Source organism: Panthera leo, chromosome B3 (genome assembly GCF_018350215.1).
Source record: "Panthera leo isolate Ple1 chromosome B3, P.leo_Ple1_pat1.1, whole genome shotgun sequence".
NCBI lineage: Eukaryota > Metazoa > Chordata > Mammalia > Carnivora > Felidae > Panthera > Panthera leo.
Window position 1 is genome coordinate 14,641,337 of NC_056684.1, and position 8,072 is coordinate 14,649,408.

Consider the following 8,072-nt stretch of genomic DNA (forward strand, 5'->3'; position numbering starts at 1 on the left):
TTAGTCGGTTAAGCGTCTGACTCTTGATTTCAGCTCAGGTCATGATCTCAAGGTTTGTGAATTCAAGCCCCACATTGGGCTCTATGCTGTGAGTGCAGAGCCTGCTTGGGATTCTCTCTCTGTCTCCCTCTTTCTCTGGCCCTCCCCCGCTTGTACTTTCCCTCTCAATATAAATAAACTTAAAGAAAAACAATAAAATAAATAAAGAGTTTGTACATTGCCAGGAACCAGAAGGAAACATTTGGACTTGGAACTTCTCCTTCCAAGGACGGAAGAATAAAGAAGTCACAGCAGGAACATTTCCATTTTGCAAGGTGGAATTGTTGAAAATTGCAACAGAGGATCCTAACCTCTGTAGTGGTTGTCGAACAGCCGGCAATTTCTGCTTTGTCATATGAACTTAACCAAAAGTGCCTTCAAATTAATTGCCTAACAATTCCGCAGCAGACAGAAGCTGTAACGCTTATAGCCACATTTGCACACTGACTGTGTCTTAGTTGGGGGCTGCTATAAATAGAAACTACAGACTGGGCAGCTTAAACAAAAACGTTCACTTCTCCCAATTCTGGAGGGTTGGAGGTCCAAGATCAAGGTGCCGGCATCATCAGGTTCTCTGGAAGACCTTCTTCCTGGCTTGCAGAGGGCTGTCTCTTTGTAGTTTCCTCACACGGCAGGAGAGGAACAGAGACCTTGGGTCTCTTTCTCATTCTATAAATGTGTTACTCCTACCATGGGGACACTACTGTCATGACCAAATCTAATCCTGATTACCTCCTGAAATCCTCACTTTCCAAATGCTATCACAGAGGGGATGAGAGTTTTAAGATATGAATTTGAGGGAGACACATTCAGTCCCTAATAGACTGGTTTGCTTATAAAGACCAAATTACACCCCCCCTCCCCACCAAGAAGTGTGCTGAGCCCCCACCTCACAGGACAGAGTGACAGAGAAAGCCCTACCATCAACTTGGGGCACTCTCGTCATCTTGGGTCTTCAGGCGGCATTCAGACAGTTGGATGAAACAGTGTAGCAGTCAAGGCAATGGACTCTAGACAAATACACAGACGCGGAAGCCAGCGAAGAGAATATAAGAGAAGCCAAGAGCCGAATGTAAGGCTCTGGGGAACATTAACTGCTGTCACACTGCCTGAGCCCTTCTCTGTGTTGCATAATTTAACATCACACGATACATCTCGTGTGATTGTAATTCCTCTTCTAGAGAACTCTCGTCTTGTCAGCTAAACTGTTAGATGCCTGAGGTCAGGAGGACGTAATGAGATGCTCTATGGCCAATCATTCACCCAAAATAGAAGCCAGGAATTTAGGAAACTATCGAAATCCTACCACCAAAAGCCACCCAACCAGGCAGCATTGGATTAAATATTCCAATTACACTGCCTGATTGCTGCACTTTGGTTTATTGCCTAAGCTGCCTGGCCCATCATCTACTTCTTAAAGTAGGTGAGGCCAGTTGATTCTTCATGGGGTACGGGTGAGGCAAAGAGGGGGGGTAGCAGGTGAGAAAAGAATGTCTCTTGGATGTTCACGTTCCCAAACGCGATGAGCTAAGTGGGCGAAAAATGTCCCTTCCGAGACGTTAGGAATCACTACGTGTTTGAGAAACTTCTGAAAGCGTGAACCCCCCCTGCGAGCAGAGCATCTTTCTTCCGTCACCTCATACAGCAAGATGGCCTTCTATGATGGGTGCTGAAACGTACTTTCAGGTGTGCTTCCGGATACGAAAAATTGTATTTACAAGGCCAACTTCAAGTTCTGGTTATATTTGTTCTCTCAATCCTTTTTTTTTTTTTTTTTTTGTCTGTTGGAAACTAAAAATAAGATTAGCTTAATAGGTACCCGAGGCTGTGTGGGTTGCCTCCCCACCAAAAAAAATTCATATTCAGTCCCAGCCCTCATGGTACGGTATTTGGAGATGGGTGGTTATTAGGTGTAGATGATGTCATGAAGGTTTAGATGATCCCCCTGATGGGATTAATGTCATTGTAAGAAGTGACAGCAAGGAGAGCTTGTCCTCCCTCTCCTCCATGTGAGGACACAATGAGAAGGCAGCTGTGTATAAGCCAGGAAAAGAGTCCTCACTGAGGAATCAAATTGCCTGGTGCCTTGATCTTGGACTTCCCAGGCCCCAACTGTGAGAAATGAACTTCTTTAATTGAAGCCACCCAGTCTAAGATATCTTGTTACCGCAGCCCAAGCAGACAAATACAATGTGTATGTCCAAGACGAGAGCAAAACATTTCTGCAAAACAAAGGAAGTTGACTTTATACATGTAAAGTATAATAAGAGAAATTGATGAGAATGTCTAACATAGATAGGACTTTTAAACTCTTGGATCATTTGGAGCGATTTTAGAAGGCTTTCTGGTGATATAATTGAAGAATATATTCCATTTAACCATAGTCAGTAGGTGTTTGGGGGGGTCGCAGAGCCCCATTTTGAAGATAATATTTTATAGCTTATTTGAAAAACTTGCATCTGATATAAATATATCTATTTATCTAATTAAACCAAGTACAACGAGAGAGTTAAGTTTTGTGCCAAGAATATCATATGGTAGTATACCTTCTCGATTAAAAAAAATAATAAACGTTTCCAATTTGGAAGAAGAAATTTTAGTAAATTCTTGAAATTTCAAAGTTGATTTCATGTCCGGATTCTCAGCGGGGCACCTGGTATGTTCCCCTGAAGCCTGTCTATCTAGGTGTATCGGTACAACCTTTAGATTAATACATCTGCTGTGAAACACAGAAGAAGCATGCTGTTCAAAAGCTGGCAAAAGGTGATGGCCGGCCATGAAATGAAAAAAAAAAAAAAAAAAAGTCGAGTTTCATTTTGGAAAACAAGCCCCTTCTCAGTTTTGACTGAAACGTATTAAGCAGGATAGAGAGACTATCTCTTGTAATTGTCAGCAGATTGGCAATCTGACATACAATTCTGGCAAACCTGTATTTAATTGCTAAAATATGACTTCCTAGCAACTACAAGTATGTTCTGCCAATGTCAAGTTATCCCAAACCACATGACTTGACTTCTGCTTTAGAATTAAAATTGAAGATTTATCCCAGGTTGAAGCTGTGCCTCGTGCATTCTGCAAGAATTCTATACACTGCAGACAGGAAAACGGGATACCGTTAAAGCACTGCAGTGCCCCAGGGGTCAATGTCAGATACAATCTAATTTAACATCTTTATTAAGGATCTCGAAGAGGGAGTAAGCCACATATTAATGAAATGTGCAAATGATATTAAACTGGGAGCTGGTGCAACCACCAGTAAGGACAAAGAAATAATAGAAATGCACCAAAAGAGGTTAAAACTATGAGCAGAAAATTATTACATGAAAATCACCTTCTTGGGATTGATAGTTTGGAGATGAGCACTGGGAGTCAGAAATCTCAGAGTTTGGGGCTGTATGCAATTGGGAATGAAGAAGAAGAAAAAGAGGGCAACCTTTAGCCAGTATCTAATTTAGACACCAACGTAAACACTTTACATTACATTATGTAAATTTAGACGGTCTTTAAAATCAGAAAGGTCACCAACTCTAAAATTTAGCTACAAGCCAACCCAAATGGGGTAAGCTTGCACAGGTAGCCATTAAAATGACCAGTACATGCATTATATCGACGTGCAGAAGATATGAAAGAGCATGAAGTGAAAAAAAAAAAAAAAAAAAAAGGGACGCCTGGGTGGCTCAGTCGGTTGAGCGTCTGACTTTGGCTCAGGTCATGATCTCACGGTTTGTGGGTTCGAGCCCCGCGTCGGGCTCTGTGCTGATAGCATAGAGCCTGGAGCCTGCTTTGAATTCTATGTCTCCCTCTCTCTCTCTCTCTGCTCCTCCCCCGCTCATGCTCTGTCTCTCTCTCTCCTTCAAGAAATAAATTTAAAAAAAAGACAGAACATAATACAATGTGCATAAGGATAAAATATAACCTAACACAACATAAAATATGTGTACACTCATTCAGCCAGCTCCGGAGGTCTTCACCGAGAAACTACTTTTCTTTTCTTTTTCTTTTTTTTAACGTTTATTTACTTTTTGAGACGCAGAGACACAGTGCGAGCAGGGGAGGGGCAGAGAGAGAGGAAGACACAGAATCCGAAGCAGGCTTCAGGCTCCGAGCTGTCAGCACAGAGCCTGACCCGGGGCTCGAGCTCATGGACAGTGAGATCGTGACCTAAGATGAAGTCAGACGCTTAACCGCCTGAGCCACCCAGGCGCCCCAGAAACTACTTTTCTAATACACACTAATTTGGAAACACAAATAAATGCGTCTTTTGTTTAAAAAAAAAAAAAATCACAAAACAGGAGCACCTGGGTGGCTCAGTCAGTAAGTGTCCGACTCTGATTTGGGTTCAAGTCGTGACCTGGGTGTTGTGGGATCGAGTTCTGCTCAGGCTCCGTGCAAGGGTGTGGAGGCTGCTTAAGATTCTCTCCCTCCCTCTGCCTCTGTCCCTCCTCTGCTTGCACTCTCCCTCTCTCTCAAAACAAATTTAAAATAAATAAAAATAAATAAAAAGATCACAAAACAGCTTAGAAGCTTTGACCTTTTAGCCTCTGTATCTCCATGCATCCCATATCCCACCCAAACAGCAGATGAGGCAACTCTAAAAATGACATGGTCAGAGTTGTTGCTAAAATAGAATGCCCTTGAGGCAGCATCTGACAACCTTTCAGTCTTCAGTAGGAATCCTTGACTGCCTATAATCTCCTGAATTCACTCTTTCTGCCTTTTCTACCTCTGTGTCCACTCCCATGCCAGCTACCTTGGTCACTCCGAGGTACCCAGTCATTGTGACAAGAACTTTTAAGCAAGCAAACACCCTGAAGCAATGCTGTGCATGTTAGGACTCCTTCCCTTCTTCCTCCCTTAGAATTCCTCACGCAACTTCTCTTACTTGAACTACACGCAAGGGCATACCCACCGCAAGGAGCTGGAAAGGGCGTCCTTTCAAAACCATGGCATTCCTGAAATATTTGACTTCACCACTCGATCTTTGGTGCCTACTCAAAAAAAAATGGCTTCCACTTGCCTTCTGCATCCTTCCGTGACTCCTTATCTGCTTTCAGGATCCAGGAGGGAAAATAAAGAAGGAAAATTCCCTGGTGCCCTCAGATATACCAAAAGGGAACTCATTTGACCTAGCATGGAAACCAAAAGAATGGCTCTTTCTAAAGAGCAGGACATCAGTAGCAAATGATCCAAAATGCAGATGTAGGCGAATCCAAAGAGTTGAAGATGCTGAGGTTCTAAAGTAGCAGGAGAAAAAAGAAAACACTATTTTGTTTGTGCTTCACACAAAGAACCTAACCGACATCACGTAACAGTGGGGTTTACTGCCTCTGTATCCGAATGATTCAGATACATCGGTGGGTGGCCAGAAGCTTGTAGAAATGGGGCAATGAACACATGAGGAAGATCATAAATACCAAACAAAGGTGGTAGCTAATAGAGGGGGACGTGCTGAAAACGTTCCAAGGATATTCTTGCCAATGAGGAAGAGGAATTATTTTAAATATACTAGAAGGACTTACTGGTCATATGGAAATAAAATTCAAGGAGCAAACAAGGATGTGAAATCTTAAGAATTTTATTATAGCTTAGCCTTTTCATGGATTTAAGACACTTAAAGGTAAATTTAACAAACATCGGAAACGCACAGCTTTATTAGTGATTCTGCAATTATACTGAATTAGACTAAGCTTCTCTACCTGAAGTGTAAAGTTTCCTTTAGTTCATTACCTGAGTTCATTTACAAAGTAGAATTTCCTTGTAATCTCCTCACTATTTCAAGCGCAAACGAATTCCACCTCACCCCACGCGAAGTTAAAAAATGTTTTCAAGAAATTATTTAGTTTTCTACTTCAGCTTGCCTTCCTGTGGGATGAGAAAACACAGCAGAAGTTCAACTATAGGAGCTGCAGGGTGGCTTATTCTGTTAAGCCTCTGACTCTCGATTTCGACTCAGGTCACAATCTCCCGGTTCGTGAGTTCGACCCTCGTGCCGGGCTCCATATTGATGGTGTGGAGCCTGCTTGGGGGCTTGGGATTCTCTCTCTGCCTCTCTCTCTCTCTCTCTCTCTCTCTCTCTCTCTCAAAATAAATAGATAAGCTGAAAAAGAAGTTCAACTATAGAAATTTTCTAAACTCTACTATGATAAAATAGGTGGGTTTTTTTTTTTTTTTTTTTTTTTTTTGCATTAAAGAAAATAATGCATTACCTATGTCTTCTTCCGGGCATACATGAAGTAGAAATTGTTCGTGCCACGAGGCCTGGGGAGACATTTAGGCTCACTGTACAACAGCCAGTCCCGTTGTGAGAATGCAGAAAACAATCAGACCTAGTCCCTACCCTTAACATTTTCACCATCAGTTGACGGAGGTTAACCAATAAAGAGTTCTCTATCATAGGCTTAATTTAAGCAATGACATTAGGACTAGTAAGTCTTCCAGGAATGCCCCAAATAATAAATAACGTGGTTTGCAAATATTAAGGTGCACTTTCATTATATGGAAATAGGTGATTTAAAAAAAAGAAAAAATGGTAACTTTCAAAGACCATCAGAAAAGCCTGGGACAAATATTAAATTGTTCACTGATATTTAATTCCCCTCTTCTGGGCACATGAAAGGAGTTTCATTCCCTGTTCCCCTGAAATGAGGCTTGGCCATGTGATTTGCTTTAGTTAATGTCATAAGAGTAGAAGAAAAGAGTGGGACTTCCCTGTAAAAGTTTTTAATTGGCCAGCAGTTGGATTTTTTCTGGTTCTGCCTTTGCAGTCCCTGACATGCATGTGCATAGGAAGGTAAAGTTCAGAGCGGTCACCTAGAGGAGAACTCTGAGAGTCACTTAGATCCCTGATGAACGTTGCAGGAGCCAGAATTAAATCTATGTTGTTAAAGTCACTGATACTTAGAGATGTTTGTTACTGAAGCACAACGTTGCTTATCCTAACTGATCACACTCATTAAACTTATGAACAGATATGATGGCTTCACTACAAAAGAAGTGTTGCTCAAAGAAATGTATTAATTCTAAATGAGCTAATTGTCAGCTGGTCAAGGAGCATTTATCGCACGTCAACAAGGCTTAGAATAGTTTAACCGAGGGCACCTGGGTGGCTCGACCGGTTAGGCGGCCGACTTCGGCTCAGGTCACGATCTCAAGGTTCATGCGTTCGAGCCCCACGTCGGGCTCTGCGCTGACAGCTCGGAGCCTGGAGCCTGCTTCGGATTCTGTGTCTCCTTCTCTCTCTGCCCCTCCCCCCGCTCGCACTCTGTCTCCCTCAAAAATAAACGTTAAAAAAATTTTAGAGAATAGTTTAACCAGCCATTAGTCAGGATTTTAATTTTGTAGAATATTTTGAGGCTATAACTTTTCCCAGCTCACCACTATCCATGGATAGTGACAATCAAGGGACCTGATGCAGAGCAGGTGAGTTTCAAGCGGGCCTTTCTCTTCCATCCCACAGGTAGTTTGTGGGTCCGAATCCATACACACCTAAAAGAAACATTTTAAGATCCTCTAATGAAGGCAAGATAGTTTTACCGTTTTCATTGTCAGACACTTAAAAGACGTCTGACAAGGGGGAAAAAATACAAGTGTTCAAGAAACTGTTCTTCAAATTGACTAAAGAGTTATAATGATGGGCAAAAATAAAAATAAATATGTCTGATCACAGAATGGTTTATCATGTGAAATCAAACGAACGCTCTTCTGCATTGAAGATCATTCTCTTGTATCTAATTTGGAGAGATACTTAACAAATAGTGTAACAAAGGCTCTCTTTCTATTATAATAAGTAATTGATGTCGACTTAACCATTTTGCCTGATGGATTTCAGAGCCGAAGAGTGACAGTTGCTTACTGTACCATCACTGAAAAGCTGCATTCTAGATGATTTGATTTTTTTAAGACATTTGTATGCTTCTTGAAATGGGAAAACATCCTAACCATGAAAGAGAGCTGTCATCAAAGTACCACGTGCAGAATTTCAAAACAACTCTGGAGCTCTCGCATATCAGGCCATTGAGAATGACCTCGTAAGC

General features: G+C 41.7%; 1 non-coding gene across 1 annotated transcript; it reads left to right on the forward strand.

Moving 5' to 3' along the window:
- The first annotated feature begins 3,705 nt into the window (after nucleotides 1-3,705).
- On the forward strand, nucleotides 3,706-3,790 carry TRNAQ-UUG. Its single transcript has one exon. It is a non-coding gene; the product is annotated as a tRNA-Gln (tRNA).
- The last annotated feature ends 4,282 nt before the right edge of the window (nucleotides 3,791-8,072 follow it).